Below are 18406 nucleotides of genomic sequence, written 5' to 3'. Positions count from 1 at the left end.
GTCTGTCTCTGTCTCAGGTAAAAAATCCCAAGATTTGAACCAGTTATATGCTTAGAATTAGTGCTATGTTTAGCTGATTGTGAAGGAGATAAATACCCCCATATATGGAAAATTACATCAATTTTTTTTTCACAGTTAACAAATTATACCTGATTCTCTTTGTCCAGAGACAGAAAAAAATAACTGGTGTTGCTATCAATGTGGGAAAGGCTGTTGGTGAGCACTCTTCATCGAAGGACATTTCATGTCTGCATCCACACCCTTCACGTTCTGCTGCCAAAGCAATGTCAGGCTGGGTCATATACCTTCAAGGCAACTTTAACTTGGGCACATTTCTTCAAAAGACACTAAAATTAATTTACATTTTTCCTTACTAAATCAGCATTTTGGGTATCATTTGTGTCAGTGCCAACTTCCTCTCATTCTTCACCTCTGTTCTGGCCTGCCTTTCCCCTCCCTTGTGTGCTCCTGAATACCACTTGCATGCCAAGAAACCCATATTGATGAGTGCAAAGTTTGTTTGGCTTATTAGAGAGAGCTATATTATACAGACTCCTGTGTAACCTACACATTTTTTTTTTCTAACATTGGCTTCCATCTTTCATGAATAGGAGTAATTTTTCTGAATAGGATACTTCCTTTACAAATGGCACATACCACAGATTTGGGCTATTTTTTTCTCATTACGTTTTCTGACTCAAGCAGCTAATGGCAGGATGACAGAAAGTGGCACACTAGGACCTCTATCCTGCCAGGAGGAGGCTGAGACTTGATGTAGAATTTTGCACCTGGAAAAAGCACTCAGATACTGTGGTGATTTTCTTCACACTGATTACTGTTCTTTACTGCTGGTATTTTCCCTGACTGGTTAACTTTTCCCATCCATGTGCCTCTTCCATCACAGTAAATTATTAAACAATTCATTTTGTTTGCTCGAGGGCTGTTGATTTGGTTTGGGGTTGTTTTCCCTTTCCCAGAAACACATTCTATTTACCTTGCAGCAGTGTGCAGCAGAAATCACAGTGCAGTTTCAGGAGGAGTTAACAGGCAAGAATTGCACATTATTCATATCTCACAGAACTTGATAATAAGTTATTATTCCTCACTCTCAAAGGGACAAACTGAGCCATGAGATGTGATTGCTGAGATATTCCAGTGCTTCTGCAGGCACAATGGTGTGAATGTTTCCAGTGGGGCTCAGCATACTGTCTTCACTTACATTTACTGCCAATGCCAAGCACACAACATGAGGGCACTAAAGTCCTTTCAGATGTGGATGACTCACACTCTTTAAATACGTCACATGCCCCGACAAATCCACCTTCCCCTAGAAGGCACCAAATGCCATTAGATGAAGCAGATGTTTCTAGGCAACCTGACCATGACCGTGAAGTGACCCTCATCTATTTTGGATTTATCAAATCATCAAAGGCTCCTGCTCCTGCCAATAAGACTTGGAACAGGCGATTCAAAGAGGTCATTATATAATGACCAGCTGCCTGAGCCAACTGAGGCAGAAAATACTGCCTACTGGGAACTGGGGCTCTTCCTGAGGGAAGAGGAGCCCCCAGGAGCCAAGGGGACACAGAACAGCTGGTGTCCTCTTCTACCAGGGTGCTGACCCACCACATCTGAGAGGAGGGCACCCAGTGACTGTGGCAGCCATCAACCAGCCGGGGACCATCAGGCAAGGGGAATGAATCACACCTGGGGTCTGTGCAGGAAGATCTTCTGGGATCAGGAGGAAGCAGGGATGGGGATCTGACTGGAACATAGGTCTGAGATCCCTCCAGAAAATCCCATCAGGAAGTCAAGACAGAAAGACTCTAAGCAACTCTCAACATTTCTCAGTCAGGAGTGGGGACCTGTAGTGAAAAGGAACTCTGTATCCATAGGCAGGTCATGGATGGGTGATAATAGCAACAGAGGCATTTGGATACTCTTATGGCCCTGACAGTATCCTTCCCCTTTTAAAGGACAGTAAATACTGAGGTTAACCAGCCAGCTTCCACAACAGTTTCTTATTGTACACACACCAGGGCACAGATAATCACAAACATCTGGAGGGTAGCAACTCTACTCAGCCACCTAACACATCATACTAAATCAAATACCAGATATCAACCACAGTGTCAAAAACAGACATTAAAGCAAAGAAAGGTCATTCAGCCTTCACAATTTTATTAAAAAAAAAAATCCTGGATCCCCAAGATCTAGCAATACAACATTTTGCCATAGAAAATCCATAGCCCACTTACAAAGTGGCAAAGATGCCGGAGCTGAAACCATGCATATTGTCAATGTCAATACCAATTGACAATGTCAAAATGACAGTGTGGAACACAGAGGAGGTACATTTACTCAGTAACCTATCAGGAGTGTTACATATGAATTATGTTGTGAAACAAGAGGTTAGCAGTGAAAAAAACTAGCTGATAAAGAAGCATTGTAGCAGTTTATTAGAAATGTGGGCTGTGTTAAAATCCTTGTTGGAATTACAAATGGAACAGTTTCTATAGCTATAAGGGAGAAATGAAAGCAGATGATTGCACAGAAAAGACTCTTTATCGAGTGCTCAGGCACTAAGAACTTCTCAGCCAACAGTCCTTTTCTGCTTGAGTGCTATTTCCAAGTGCTTTATATTTTGCTCTCAGAGACATACACAATCAAAGCCTGGAGTTAAGATGATGGTGCCACATCAGGCAAGTAGCTAAAGGTAGTTTTCAATCCTTCTTTTCCAAAATGTATTGATCATCTAGTATACCAAATATTCATCACAAACAACTCTGAACTTTCAGTAGGGAGGAAAATGTTTTGATACCTAACATAGCCTGTTGCCTTTGAGAATTTTATAGTGCTATGGTACCTTACCAATTCTGGTATAAACAGGGACAGCTCCCAAAATAAATAAATAAATAAATAAATAAACAAACAAACAAATAAATAAATAAATACATGGCAAAATCTGCAATTAGCTTGGGCAACAGACTATGAAAAGTGCAAATTTCCTATAAAATCAGGACCAATGCTGTCACTGTGGAGGAAGGGTGAGACTGCCTGGAGCAGGTAACTCTGCAGGCTTGACTGCTCCCCAGTCTCTGTTCTGCATCTATCCCTCATTCCTCACCCTCCCTTGCCCATCCTTTCTCTCTCTTCAGAAGCCACCTGTCCTCCCAGGGGCAAATCCTGCTGTGACTGGTGCTGTCCAGAAGACCAGAGCAGGTTCTTGGAGTGACAGGCAAGAGCCACTACACTAAGTTTGGTGGAAATCTGCTGATGCAAAAGCAGCCTTCAGTGATGCCACGCAGCATGCCACTGTAGCTCCAGTAATAACTGACTTGGCAAATTTCTTTTCCAGACAATCTAGCTCAAAAATGGCAAACAGACTCTTTTTCTGTGTTGTTTACCTGGTAGGAAGCAGGGAATAAATGAAGCATGCATGTGCATGTGCACAACTTTCGTATATTGGGAAAGTTACCTGTCCTTCACTTTCTCATTTATTAAACTCTTACTTTGACAGGTTCTTGCACACATGCTTGGACAATTTTTAGAAGTATCATCAATCTAAGTACAGCTGAGTTGCTCTCTCACCTCCCTATTCAGACTTTGACTGAACAGTTGCTTTTAATAAATGAGTGATATGGCTGGGTGTTATCAACCTACTGTAACATTTAATAGATATTCATAACATGTATTAATCATGAGCAAGTTTACAAAGGATGAAATCCTGCAAGGTGTGGAGAACACTCGATTCTCCTTGAAGTCAGTGAAAGCAGAAAGGGTGAGATTTTTGTCCTTCAGGTTCTGCATTACAAATGCCAAGTCTTCCTTCAGGACCTTAAAAAAGTGCAGTTTTCTGAAGCACTGCACGTGCCATTTGGTCAGTTTGTTTTACCAGTACCCTGTTCTTTGTGGACAGAAAGATCTATTTTTGTTTTAAAAGTTGCACTACAAACAAAAGCCTTCCATCAAATTTATCCCAGGTAAACAAGTCTGCTCTTTAGCAGAACTTTCTGCATTTTCCCTATTTGCTTTGAATCACAGCAGTACTGCTTGGCCTATAAAGACCCATATAGAAAATGGCAGTGTTCACATTCCTTTCCACGTGCAGAACTCAGAAAAACTTCATGAATTAAACTAATGTATGTAAAAATTACGTACAATAAAGTACATAAGAACAATAACACAATAACGCAGCTTCCCAAGGTCTAGCAACCTATGAAAGTGAAATAGAGAATTACAATCAAGATTAATGGGAGACAACCAGAATGAATTTCAAACAGTTTTATTTCAAATGCATGTGGGATCCTGTTCATCATTTATATGAGATTATCAAATCTAACCTCATTACTGTTATTTCTTCCCTATACTGGGATTTTAAAAATAAAGTTCCAATTCCTAACATAAAATAGTAGGGAAAGAAAATAAGAATGTTTAGTTCCAATAAAATACTGTTTGTTGAGATTTTTTTTCATAACAGGAAGATGGCACAGCTGCAATACACATAACTGTTCACTAGATATCCACCAATTTGTCTGGTTTGTTTATAGACATATTCTTGCCCTGACAGCTGTTCAGCCACTTCTTGGCATCGTATTGTAATGTTAGATATTCCACAAAAGATTACAAAAGATGCCATCCAAATTCTGTATACCACAGAGGATAATGTTCTTTTCCTCCAAACAGTATCCCAGTTCTGTAGTTCATTTCCACCTTGAAAAAAAGTGATTTTCATTACCATCTGCAGACCTGCAGCTTGGGTGTGGTAGTGTGCTCCTTCACTTTCAAACTGAAAAGGTTACAGGTAAGGTGCTATATCTCCACAGATTATATTGAACAAGTATTTTATCTGAGAGGACGTCTTGACTAGTGGACACCTTTGTCATAAGCAGTACTGAGTCATAAGCAGTCAGAAAATCTAAGTGATTTTCCAGCTTCTTCATTCTTCTGAACATTTCTGAAAGAATTTAATCATGATAAGAAGTATATGCTCTCTCTTACACCATCAGAGTTAGTCAAAAATCACTGGGAAGCAATTGTTGTGTCTTAGGAATGGCACTCCCCAATTTAGTACCTTCTCCACCCCCCAGATAGGACTCTGAAACCAGACACCACCTGCTTGCTCCCCACCCCACTCGCCCTCGCCCTCGCCCTTTCCACTCAGGGAAAAGAGTTCAGAATTGGAGGCACAAAAAAGTGAAATTTACAGGCTGACATAAGAGCAATTTACAGGAAACAGCAATAAGATGAGATAATGAACAGTAACATCAACAACATTAATAACAAAAGATATAAGAAAAAGAAACAACTTGCGCAGAAAAATCACAACAAAATGCCAACCTTTGCCCCCCAAAATGCCAGTTCCTTGCAAGTGCAAGATAGCATCAAACAAGATTATGCCCCTCCTGGTTACTACTAAAATACTAACTCTGTCCTGCCCAAAACTAGTTCACCAACACAGCTGTTTACTTTTTCAGAGAGCAGAAGGTTAAACCTAAAACTAGGTGCAAGCCTAGGAATGGAATATTTGGGCACCTGAAGGAGGTTACATTATGACCCCTGACCAGTGTGACTAATTATATTCAAAAGCATTTTACTTTTGCTTTTTCTGTAATTATACTTTGGGGTCTATGTTATAATTGTTTTGCTTCCATAGCTCATGATGAAATGTCAAATTAGATGGTACTGTAAACTGGCAGAATATTTAACAGCCATAAAAATTGTCTTCACCCTCTTCTGGCTTCTATATGTAAATGTCTCCTTGTCTTCTTCAACATAATCTAGGCTATTTTAGGGGTTCTTTACCTCTGGACATACTTTCAAATCTCATTATGCAAATCCAGTATGTGACACATAAGCAAAAAAAAAAATATATTCAAGTTATTAAATGCAAAACCTGAATTCTTTTCAAGAAAGAGTTAGATACCCAGTAATAGAAATTAGAACTGTTAGCTGAGAATCAGTTTTCCAGCTGTCAGTTTAACAAACAACAATGAAAGTTTTTTTAATCAATTTAGTTGGCCACCTGATGTTTCCTTCAACAAGAGGCATTCTTCCCATGACAGTTTATTGGGAGGAGGCACAACAAACCCCATATACATGGTCAGAATGCTGTAACAGGGCACATCCTGCTAGCAACAGCCCCTGGAAGATCCAGCCCTGATGCCTTGCAAAGGGGTCAAGCAGGAAGTAGAAGTTATCCAGTGCTGAGTGAGAAGAGGAAATGGGGGAACTATAGTCACAGTGAGCAGAAAAAAAAAAACAGATGGTGCCAGTAGGCTGTAGGATTGTTGATTTTGGTTTGTAATTACAACTGGCAATCATTTTGAACCACTGCTGCTTTTTTTAATTATTCCACTTTGATTGCAATTACCAGCCAAAATCAACAATCCTACTAATAGAGCTCAGAGTCTTCTGATGAAATGGTTAAACTCCCAAGGGTTTGCAACCAGGCCTCACAAACCTGAAATTTAACAGGAAAACTTATTAACAAGAAAACTTTTTGGATCATAAATTGTATGCCAATGTATTCATAGCCTAGAACCATGAGAGTAAGAAGGTTACAGTGAGGACAGTCAAAACTTTCATTTGGAAGCTGAATTACAGTCAGCAAAGGCAACACTTACCGAAGTGCAGACAATTTCATGCACATTTTGCTGTAGAGCATAGTTTAAGGCAAATGAGTGTCTCAGGATGAACCAAAGTCTGATGTTCTCCAAAGCAGTGAAATTTTTTTAAAATATCATGTTGACTTCTAACTCATTGGAAACTGCACCATGTATGCACTAAAATTCATCAAATTTCTTAAGCATTTGCAAATGGGGCAGGGGTATTTTGAAGTCTACCTACCAGGCTGAGCCAGCACCACCGACTCACAGGATGCAAAAAATCCATTTTGAGTATGTCAGTGGTGATCGTCAGCACATAAGTAGAAATCAAGACAAATTAATCTCTTTTTCCTGCTAAATAACATCTTTCATCTCACGCTTGCTCTTGTGAAGGAATCTCATCTTGAAAAGAAAACAAAAACAGACTCAGCAAAAAAGTTATAGAAAATAATATTGAAATTACCTCAAGAGTAAATCTAATCCTTCTCCTCACTGAACTATACCCAAGCCATGCCTGACAGACAAGTTACTCAGATGGAGATTCCACAATCTTTCACAGATGGTGCTAAAGTTTTTCTGTCTTTGTTCTCATTATATTATTTCTAACTTTCAGCGGGAATTCTCATTACGCCAGTTAAAGCCTGTTATTTCCCGTTCTATCAGGAGAATGTGAAAGGAACAGTTTTCCACCCTCCTTTAAGTTGTGCAAAGACTGTTATATTTCCTGCTAATGTTTTTCTTTCTTTACTTAACCATCCCAATTTCTTAAGCCTTTCTTAATAAATCACATTTTCTGCTCCTACAATTGTTGTTTTCAGCAATCTCTCCAGTTGAGCCAGGTATTTGTAAAAAGTTAGTACTCAAAACTGGGCATAATATTCCAAATGAACCTTTACCAAAACTTAATAGACCAGAAGATGATTTCAAATACCCTACAGGTAATACTCTTGTGTAGCTATCCTATTAACTCACAACAAAATTACTTTTTTCTTATCCTGTTCAGTAGGTGATTCACTGTGACGGGAGATTCAGCCTAACCTCTTATTCTCCAGTGAGGAGGATACTCAATTATCCAGCCTCTTATTCTCTCTCTCTGTGGATGTAAGAAGATTATTCCTGTCCAAGCATAATATCTAAAAATTCTTCTTGTTGAACTGCTGCCTTAGACTGCATCTTTAATATGTCAAACTCTTTCTCAAGACTAATCCTGTCCTACAGTATGCTCCTTAAATGCTGGTTTCTTATTAAAATTCACAAAAAAAATACTGAAAAGTGATAGTGAGCCTTTAAAATCTTTTTAAATGCAGTTTTCCAAACAGAGTGCAACTTAGTCTTATTATAATTAAATCTATAGAGTGCTTTCTTAGCTACCTTATGAAATGTCATGAGAGATAAAATCTGAATTTGTCAGGAGAAAGCAGCATGTCATAGCCAGTTTCTTTCCTATCTATAAGGGTATTTATTATTTAGTTCCAGAAAGAAATTAGATGACTGACAACCTGATTTTGGAAAATCAATAATGGCTGTTAATTCATCTCCTCATCATCCTCCAGATCTTTAAAGATACCTTGGATATTTGTTCCAGTATTACTGCAGAAGCTAAAGCCTAGCAGACAAAAGCATTAATTCAAACAGATGGTGTAAGAAGCACGAGGCATATCATGGTGCTTTGGAGCACAATTCTGGTCAGCTGGAGTGAGTAGGTACACAACAGCCTGACTTGCAGCAGCCACTGGCATTTAGGGGTTGTAGTGGAGCTTGTGGTTGAAAACATTCACAAGAGGAATGAGAGCTGGGATCACGTCACATGCCAAGAAGAGCCACCATCAAAGACACCAGAAGAGCAGACAGCACTCTAATGTAAGTCACAGCACCATCTCCCTTCTCCTCATGTGCACTGGAGGTCAAACATAGACTGAAAAGTGGGGTGATGATGCATTCAGTGGCTTAGTACACCCTGCACCTTGTGAGACATCCCACCCTGTCATACCTACCTGCAGCTGCCCTTGCTGCACCTGCTGATGGCTGTCATCAAAGCCCCAGGCAGATGTAAAGGTGGACCAAATGGCTCCTTTACTCTCTATTTTCTTCTCAGTTCCTTGGTCTGTAAATAATGAAATCTCTCTCTCCACCATGCCTCTCCCTTTCTCTGAGCAATGCAATCGGAGCTGTGTCAGGGCAGCTAGTCCTTTCTTTGCTCTGATTGAATAATAATGAAAGGATGGGAAGCAGAGACTAGCAGCTTTTGAGATTAATCCCCCTTCTGTTCTCAGCTGTCAGACTTACTTATTTTTTCCTTTTTTCCGCTAAATCAGGTCATTATACTACAAATCTTTACTCTGAATGAAAGATTAAACTCAGGTATTTTATTTTCATCAGGGCATAATATTCAGCACAGAATAATTGGCTAGAGTTTCATCTGGATATTTGTATGGGGCCTCCTATCAAATTCCACTAAAACCTTACTGACTCTTTCAATTTTTTTTAAATTCCTTAGGATCTTACTGTAGTAGACTCCTGGCAAATGGAATCTTTCACTCAATTATACCTATCTCTGCATCTGAGATGTCATGTTTTCATGAAGCCCCTTTAAACAATCAAGAGAATTATAAAGTTTTCAGGGTTACCTTGTGATAAAAACAGTAATAGAAAAGAAAAAATCTGTAACCTAAGTGTCCTTGACACAGTATTTCCCTTCTACAATGAGGAGAAAAAAAAGAGGAAGGGAAAAAATATTAATAAATAAGAAAAGGTTTTAAGACTGAGGTTTTAACTGCTTTAAAGCCAACAATAAACTTACCACAATTAAACCAGAAGGCCAACAAGGCAGAAGGTCATCAAAGCCAAGGCTCATTGAGCCAGTTTGTTTGGATAGATGCCATTTCCACTTTGTCAGTACAAAGAGTGCTATATTGAACAGAGAGAACAGAGCTCATGCTGACATAAAATTAAAACCAAAAACCATCAGGTCTATTGTGGTGATCTCATGAGAAGCACACAGGTTTACATTAGTAAACTCTCTGGTGTGACTATTAGATCTACCTTGATGTTTCTTACTTTACTGATTACTTTATTGATAGTGTCTTTTTAAAAAAGACATTATCACAGAATGAATTTATTTTCTCAACTGAGACAACCTGGCTTTGTGCCACTTCTGCTCTACCCAAAATCGACCCAACAGTAGCTTTGGGATTTAATTTAAACAGAGAGAGACAGAGCATGACAAAAGCATAGGGCATAACAACCCAACATGGGCCTCTACTAACACACAAATTTTTGCTGTTGCCACGAATCAAAATATTTCTAGACTTAGTCCTTCTATTCATGTTTTGCTTTGTTTTCTCTTAAAAAAATATTCTCAATTTAGAAGTAAAATACTACTATAAAATTCTTCTTAAAATCTAATAAAAGGCAATGGGGCTGGCAGATGTTTGTAGCCCTTGAAAAGTTATGCCTTATATTAATGCTTAAAAATATTTATGAAGCATTTCAGGTTATTTCTCCCAGAGGTATCAGAGTTTCATGATATAAAGGTCATGGGAAGAGTTCATATCTGAATAGGTCCTGCAAAGGCTATTTTGTTGATTCCTTTTCTCTTATGAATAGATAGCATTTCAGAGACATTTTTAGTATATGCAGTGCAGAGACAGGTTTAGTCCTTGTGCTCTATGATACAGGCAGTCCATTGACTTTGGGCAGGAGAATCCTAATGAGAATTGCCAGAAATACTGCTTGAATCAGCAGTGGCACTAACAAGTTTGAAAGGTACAAGGCAAGCAGTGTCCTCTGAATGTGGAAATTTATAACTCACCTCTTCTTCAGGTTACTCATGTCTTGTCTGATTAATATACTTCTGGGTTTTTTTCAGTTTCCTCCTTTGGTTGAGCTTAGTTTCTCCTGCACGTACCACTGCTGGGAAACAAAATATTCTATCAGGAGAAACATACAACTAGGAAACAGAACAAGTACAATGTCCCAGTGGCAGCAATGACAAAGTGTTGCTCAAAGGATGATGCTGGACAGAGGCTGGAGATTCAACCATGGCACCTCAAAGTCACTGCTCAGGTAGGACTGGGGAAAGCCTTCCACACAGACTACCAGCATGCATGATCCTAAAAAGCCAAACCAGCTTTTACATCCAAAGAAATGAGCGCCTTCATCACCAGTGAGTGAACCACAGAGGGGAATAAGTGAAGAAACCAGGATGGGGTCCTGAGCAACTGGGTCTAGTGGAAGGTGTCCCTGCCATGGCAGGAGGGCTGGAACAAGATGATTATAAGGCCCCTTTTAACCCAAATTATTCTATGATCTTATATTACTCTCAGCTGGCTAAAAGCCACCCAAGATGTCCTGAACCTGAATGAGCACTCTTTGGTTAGAGCAAGAGCAGGCTGCCCTGTTTTCATCCTGTAGGCATATCTATGGACAGCCATGACAAATTTAAATTCAATTGCAGTTTCCAATATACCCAAGAGAGTACTAGATTGCAGTGATATCAACAAACAGCCCACCAAACTCTGAAACCCTATAGAAACTTGTGGGATTTGACGACCTAAAAAACTTCCCTGCCTTTGAAGGCAGGAAGGCAAATATGATGCCACTATCAAAAATACTGAATCAAATTTAAATGCTACTGAAAACTTCATAAAAGTCAGTGAAGAAATCCTTTTTCTGTTTATTATTAATGTTTGCAAGATAACCTTTATTTATAGTGCCTTGGGGACTTATTCAATAGGATGTAGTGACACTGATGAGAAGGATTATTTATTGTTTATACAGTTGCTTAAAGATGAAGGCACTGCATAAATACTCTGGAAAGTATAATTCCATGAAAAAGCTCTTCATAATGCATCAAAATACTTCCTGCATTAAAGTTATTCTGGACTCACTCTTTGCACCACAAGCCACATTTGCAATACTCAGATGGCCTGACTGTATCCTTTATCACACAGTATCTGATATGCAGTCAGTGTAAGAAAATCAGTTTCTATCTGCTATTCCTGTAGTGCCAATAATCTGCAAGGCATATTGACATCTTCTGAAAACCAAGGAAACTGTGGGCTTGTTTGGTAGAATTTAAAAAAGAAAGTTTCAAAAAGTACATTAATGGGCCATAGAACTTGCATTCAGAAGTGATAAAATGGTATGATAAGGACTACATGAATAACAAAAACCCATTTTGTGTAAGCGCATTAAAATATACCAAGTTATTACTAGGTTGTGCATAAACTCAGAAATATCTCATGTAATAAAAGATACACTTTTGTCCATAATTTCCAAAACAAATGTAAAAAGGAACTTTATGCACACAAGAGGCAGGTCAGGCAATACAGAACATGCTGCAAAACCTCTGGTTATCACCTTCAACTCTTACTTTTTCACTGTTGTCACTGGTACCCCAATACACTGATCACAGAATTTACACCAAGACCACCAACAATAATGATTTAGTGATCAGTTAGACGTATGAACTATTCATATGACTTGTAACAGTTCATGCCAGAAACTACTCACACTGGAAGCACCTGCTGTTTGCCCCATGAGCCCTTTTGTCTTGTGTTCTGTGTGTTAGGCTTCTGAGAAAATTTGGCTATTCAATTCCTTTATGTCTACTGAATATGAATTTTTATATATTTGAAAACTGTTATACCAAACACAACTGAAATCATTCTCCGTCATGTTTCTTTTCTCTTTAAGTTCCAGGTCCCAGGTTCCAACTTTTCCCAGAGGTAATGTGCAGTCTAAGCTAATTTTCAATGAATCAATAACCTCTAATCAATAGAGCATCTCTAGGGATTGATTTTAAACACCTAAAATAAATCTGTCTCAGGAGGCACCCATTCCTCTGTGTCCACTGCAGAGCTGGCTGGTCAGATCAGGCACTAAGCTACAGCAGCACTTAGCCCATAACCTATTACTGTTTCATAAACTAAAAATTTGGGAAGATGAAATGCTGTCTTTCTGAAGCCAGTAAATTATCCATAGAAGCATAAAATGTTTAGGAGTTCTTATGGATCTTAAAGGTCATTTACTCCCAACCTCATTGCCATGTGCAGGGACATCTCCCACTTGACCAGGTTGCTCAAGGCTTTATCCAACCTGGCTTTGAACACCAGAAGGGTTGGGGCATCTGCAACTTCCCTGGGTTCAGAGAGGTTTAGACCTGTTCCAGTGTCTAAACACACATCACAGTGAAAAATTTATTTATTTTTTTAATGGACAATTGAGAGAAAAAAATGTTTTTATCTTGTGGATATCATGGAAACAGAACAAAGAGCCTTTTCAGCTTTTTCTGCAGATAGCAATCCTCAGTGATATAACTCCTCAGAAAATTTTGTATGCTGAAAAAGATTTTCCATTAAACTTTTCTGGGCAAATCCATCTGGGGTGTATTAAGACAAATCTAGTTATACTGATCTATTACTTCTGTCTGAGCACTTAGTTTTCTTCAATTTAAAAACAACGTAAGGGAGTAGGAAAATCTTTAAGCAATGAGACATGACATACTATACCATGCTGTACTGTTGATTAATGTGTATCCCAGGTGGATGGGGAGTGAGAAAAGTGCCTACACCATATGTGGTGAGTGCATTAATCAATATTAATGTGTATTAACAGGTACAGAGAGAGGGTACTGAAGAAGAGCTGGTTTTGGAACACAATCCTGCTGTGATGGCAATGGGGGATTGAATCTTGTTGACACGAGGAGTCAGACCGACTCTGAGATTGTGATCTTAGAAAAGCACATGCATTTGATGGACTCCACACCACAGGACGTTGCAAAAGCTAAAAGCTTACAAGGATCCAAGGAGAGGCAGGGCAAGTTCACAGATCAGAAATTTTTTCAGGCTGTAAACATAAAGAGACATCTCCAGCTCAGAAAGTCTCTGAGCTGCAAATGATTGGAAGCAGGGAGAGTGCCTAAGGAAGTATCAGGTACTGTGCACCCTATTTTTAGCCTATTTCCCAGATACCTCCTTTTGATGGCCATGAGGGACTGGGCAAAGAGCTAGAGAGCCGTGGAGTACCACCCCATTCAGTGCTCTTACTGTCTGGTGTTTATGTCCTAAATTCACGGCGTATAACGAGTCCCCATTAAGTCTGTGCAAGTTGTTGAACATTCAGAGTGGAGCAATGTGTGCAGCTGCATGCGTACCTCCACTCATCCACTGAACAGCATCGAGACTCAGGTAACTGCCTCACTGCAAACACTGGCAGGAATCCAGCATGCTCTTCTACCACAGATACCTGATACCACCAAACATGTGCTGCCAGTGATGCAGCATCTTCCTCGTCAAAGCTCAGGTGAGGCATGGAGCCCTGAGAGGTGCTGCCCACCTGAAGGTAGAAAACCAGCCAAGAGACACAAGTCAGTGCAGTACAGGACATATCAGGAACCCCACAGCACCACTACTCCAGACACAGGAGAGGACTGGGATTTTCAGGAATGAGGCAGCAGCTCTTGCTTCCTGCTGGGCTCAGAAACATCCCCATTTTCCACCCTGCCAGACAGAGACATTATAACACAACTGCCACATTAGGGAAACCAAAGAAACAACAATAACATATTGCTTATTGGAGCATAGTAACATGCCCCACAGCAGTCTCATTATAACTGGTAAACTTTTACCTAAGATACTGAATTAAACATCTTCTTTATTTATGGCCTCCTCTCTAGGCTCTCCGTTACTTCCAGCCCCTCCTACCAGCACAGGAACCAGACTGGTTCAACAGCCCAACAGTGCTGTCAACTGCCTACTTTCAAATTAAATTAAGCTTCTCTAATGTTTCTAATTTAATGAATTAATGCACATGACAAAAGCAAAGATTTTGGGTTGGCTTTTGTCTGATTCGTATAGTCCTGTGTTTCAAAATCTTTTTTGAGATGCTGAGGTGGCTTTTAAATTATAATTTCAACTGATAAGTTAACATATTTGAATGCTGATCCTTTTCCAGCACTATAATTTTGAATTTAAAGAACCTTCCATTTTAAAGGTGAAGAACTCTAAAAACTGCACACGGTAGTAAAACATCTCAGCTATGTTTCACCCTTTGTCTTCATTCTAGCAACATGAGGGAGCATCTGTAGCTTACATCCAGCTATTAGGATTGTGTTGATCAATAAAGACCTCACAACTTTACACTTCAGTTCCAAGCCTTAACTACTCAGTAGACAGCCTGTAATTTCAGCAAGGGAAGAGAGCACCTGCAGGTGTTGAATTAATGCACCATGAAAGCAGAACTCTGCTATGTTGCAATGGAGTTAAAATCAGGCTTCTCTGCTATTGCTGGCAGTATTCAGCTCCCAGTATATTTCTGACTTTGGATACATAGGCTACCCAGTAATTTTGTCACATCTTGAAAATAGAGCAGAGATAAAAATCCATTTAGAATCTTACAGCCATAGGTCACATTTACTAACAGACTATTGTGTTGTGAAAGGAGCCTGCTTCTCCAGTCCCACCACAGAAAGCTTCTTTTGTCTCACTAAACCTCCCAGAAAGGAACACAAAACCAAAAAAAAGTTGCTGATTTCGGTGGAAAAAAATGTAAATTGTGATGTTAACCAGAAAAATATCCTCAGTAAAAGCCAAACTTTAAGGAAAAATGTATTAAGAAAGAAGAGTGTTTTCATTATAATTTTTATTTTTTGATTTTAAAATCAGAGCTGAAACACTGTACTGAATATTTTCAATGCCACTGATCCCACTGACTTTGGATGAGAAAATTGACAGAGGCAGTGAAAAAAAGCCATCATCAATGCAGCTGTTTTTTAAGCAGACACCTGCTCAGCTATGCCTCTGTGGGTCACATCTAGTTGCCAGTCCATATGTGTGACATTTCTGAGGCCAGATTGCAGCTTCATCTCCCAGTACCTCAGTAAAGCTGAGAAAATTTAGATGTCTCACTAAGGCCATGTTGACACCTGTCTCTGCTCCTAACCTGTACCACTGAGCCACCCCATGGGGAGAAAGAGGAAAACCTTCAGTACTGAGGTGGAGGTGAAGACGCCTGCTCAGTATTTTGAGTACAGCTGCTCTGTTCCCCAGAGCAAGTTTGCAAGTCCCGAGTAGAGCTAGTTATCAAGGTGAGGTGATGTAGGCAGCTGCCTGAGGCAGCAGGCTGCCAGGTGGAAATCAGCCTTTCCTGTGAGTACAGCTGGAAACATGAAGGGCAGCAGCTTCTTCTGGGTGGGACAATGAGGAGCCTTATTCAAGAAACACCTACCATTCCCCTCTTCCTCTCAGCAATGATAAATCAGGCTCCTCAAGGGTCTCCCTCTATTTTCTCCACTTCAGTTTTACCTCACTCCTTGCTAAGAAATCTCAGATGCAGAGAGTCAGACTCTCCCCAGATAACTGCTACAGATTTTGGTGTCCCAGTGAGTGATACAGCTTATGTTACCTGTGACCTTCTGCAAAGCCAGGCCAGGCCAAATGTTCTAGTTAACAAATCTACTCATTGTATCAGTCCCCTAATATGCACTGGAGTTCACAGCCTTCTGCAGTCAGAACAGTGCAGGTTGGAAGGGGTCTCCCAAGGTCACTTTGTCCAACATCCCACTTGAAGCAGGGCCACCACAAGCACCAGACCAGCTTTTCCCATCTAGGGCCAATATCCAACAGTAGAGATCACACAATCTTTCTAAACAACCTGCTCCATTGTGGCACCTATGGCCCAAGCTTTTTCCTAATGACTGCATTCATTTCCTGAATGCAGTCTCTCACTGCTGCCCCTGGCTGTATGACCTGCCACCACTGTAACACACTGCACCTGTATCACCTTTGTGACCGGCCCCCAGCCAATCTACCTTGGTCTAGGTACAACACCACCAGCATGGACTGGGGAAGAGTTATTTTCCTCAGTCTACCCACCACACTCCTCCCAAAATACTTTGCATGATGTGCCTCCCTTTCAGTGAGGCTGCATTGTCACCTCCTGTTCATTTCGGTATCCACCCAGTCCTTTTCAGCAGTTACCACTTGGACAGTCAGCTCTCAGTATTATTGGTGAGCTTATTTTAAGAAGAGGAGCAGATCAGGAATAAAAATATGCAAAACACATCCATAAGAGTTCAAAAATAACATGTTCAGCTCCCATTATCCGCTTGTTCTCCCTTCTGTATTTACACTGCCCACACTAGGCTCTGCCCCATGTTATTATTATATTCAGCTGTTGGAACTGCCAGTACCAAAGCATTCACAGATGCTTTTAAAAACAGGCTTAAAATCATGATGTTCCCAACTACCCAAATAGGACAACTACTATTGGTTTGATCATTATTTATATATGTTCATATAGCCAGAGTGTATTGGGGGATGTAGGCAGGGCAGGGGAAAGAGTCCTCAGTACATTTCCCTGCTATGTCCAAACAAGCAAGAAGTGCAGCCCAATAAAGGGGGATTTTTTGAGTGAAACAGTGAAGACTCAGCTTACACTTTACCAGAATTTCAGGACACTTTATTTCTGACTAGCTCCAGTCTATTCCTATGGATTTGATCAGCCATGAACAAAGTGAATTAGGTACAAACTGAGAACACACCTTTCATTTTACTTTCCTGTACTCCAATATGTCTCTACAATGTGAACCAAATTTTGTAAACAGCAAATATTATGATTTATGCTCCAGAAATACTCTCCTGATTTGAAATGAAAGTCTAATGCAGATGCCTGAGTTTCTTCTTTGTGCCCTTCCTGACCCTACTCCTTGTCTCTCAACAGCAAGAAAAATAGAATCATTTAGATTGGAAAATCATCAAGTCCAACCTTTAATTCATCACTACCAAGTCCACTAGTAAACCATGTCCCTAAATTCCACATCTACACATCTTTTAAATACATCCATAGATAGTGACTCCACCACAGGGCAGCCTGTTGAGGGAAAGAACAAAGGCAGGTATTGCATGAGAAATATTTGTGGAAGAACACAGGCATTCTGACTAGAAAAAATATCTCATGTCTATCAATGTGTGCTTCATTTTACTTTCCCCAACTAGAGCTTGGTTTGTGCTCAATTATTCATTTTGCATCATTCAAACAGAAACAAAACAGGTAAGAATGTTAAATATATCGATATAAAATGTCTTACACTGAGGCCCTGAGAATCACTGTGATTACAAGAAAATTTCAGATGTTCAATACCTTTTTCTTTATCTCATGCCTTCAGTTCAAGAACTATTATTGTCTCCTTTTCTGCCTCACATTTCTCACTTGCCCCTTTTTTTGCAACATGTATCAATGCAAACTTAAATCCTTCTTGAAACATTTGAAGGTTGCTCAGTTTATTCACATCCAGTAGTACATTAATACTTTCCACTGAATATGAGGTCTTAGCTAATCCTTGGACACTAATTAAATTGAATAGGATAGTTACAACTCTCTGACATTGCTTAAGTTAATGATCTGATACTTTACAAGACAAGAAATTTCAAATGAAATTGATTGTATTAATAGTTTTATTGAGCAATATTAACAGAATTGTGTTGTTCCATGGTGTCCTCAAGCAAAGCCTTTATTGGCACATTAATGGCGACATAATGTCCAAATCCATAGTAAGAGACACTTTTTATTTCTATAAAATACAATTATGGATAGCCTAAAATTCTACATTAGAAACTGATAACCATCCCACTCTGCTTGAAAGCCCTGTCTATTCCTGTGGGAATATATGGATCACTGCTGCATGCAAATCACCCCATTTTATTGACAGATTCCTTGTGTTTCCAGCTCTCCATGCTAGAGAAGAGGAATGTCTGGTGGAAATGGGATGAATTAATTTGCTTCTGAGGTGCTGAAGT

At 39.7% G+C, this 18406-nt stretch overlaps 1 long non-coding RNA gene across 1 annotated transcript in view; it reads right to left on the bottom strand.

Annotated features, from left to right (window-relative positions):
• Window positions 1-8602: 8602 nt before the first annotated feature.
• The window catches only part of LOC111926068 (uncharacterized), a 29131-nt gene continuing 19327 nt past the window's right edge, over window positions 8603-18406 (bottom strand). Inside the window, exons 2-4 of the long non-coding RNA XR_015283024.1 lie at window positions 10420-10520; window positions 9409-9515; window positions 8603-8712 (exon numbers count right to left, since the gene is read on the bottom strand). This is a non-coding gene — a long non-coding RNA (uncharacterized LOC111926068). The remainder of the gene's footprint in view (window positions 8713-9408; window positions 9516-10419; window positions 10521-18406) is intronic.

This window comes from Cyanistes caeruleus, chromosome 2 (genome assembly GCF_971803275.1).
Source record: "Cyanistes caeruleus chromosome 2, bCyaCae1.hap1.1, whole genome shotgun sequence".
Taxonomy (NCBI): Eukaryota; Metazoa; Chordata; class Aves; order Passeriformes; family Paridae; genus Cyanistes; species Cyanistes caeruleus.
This window is presented reverse-complemented; position numbering and strand designations above follow the sequence as displayed.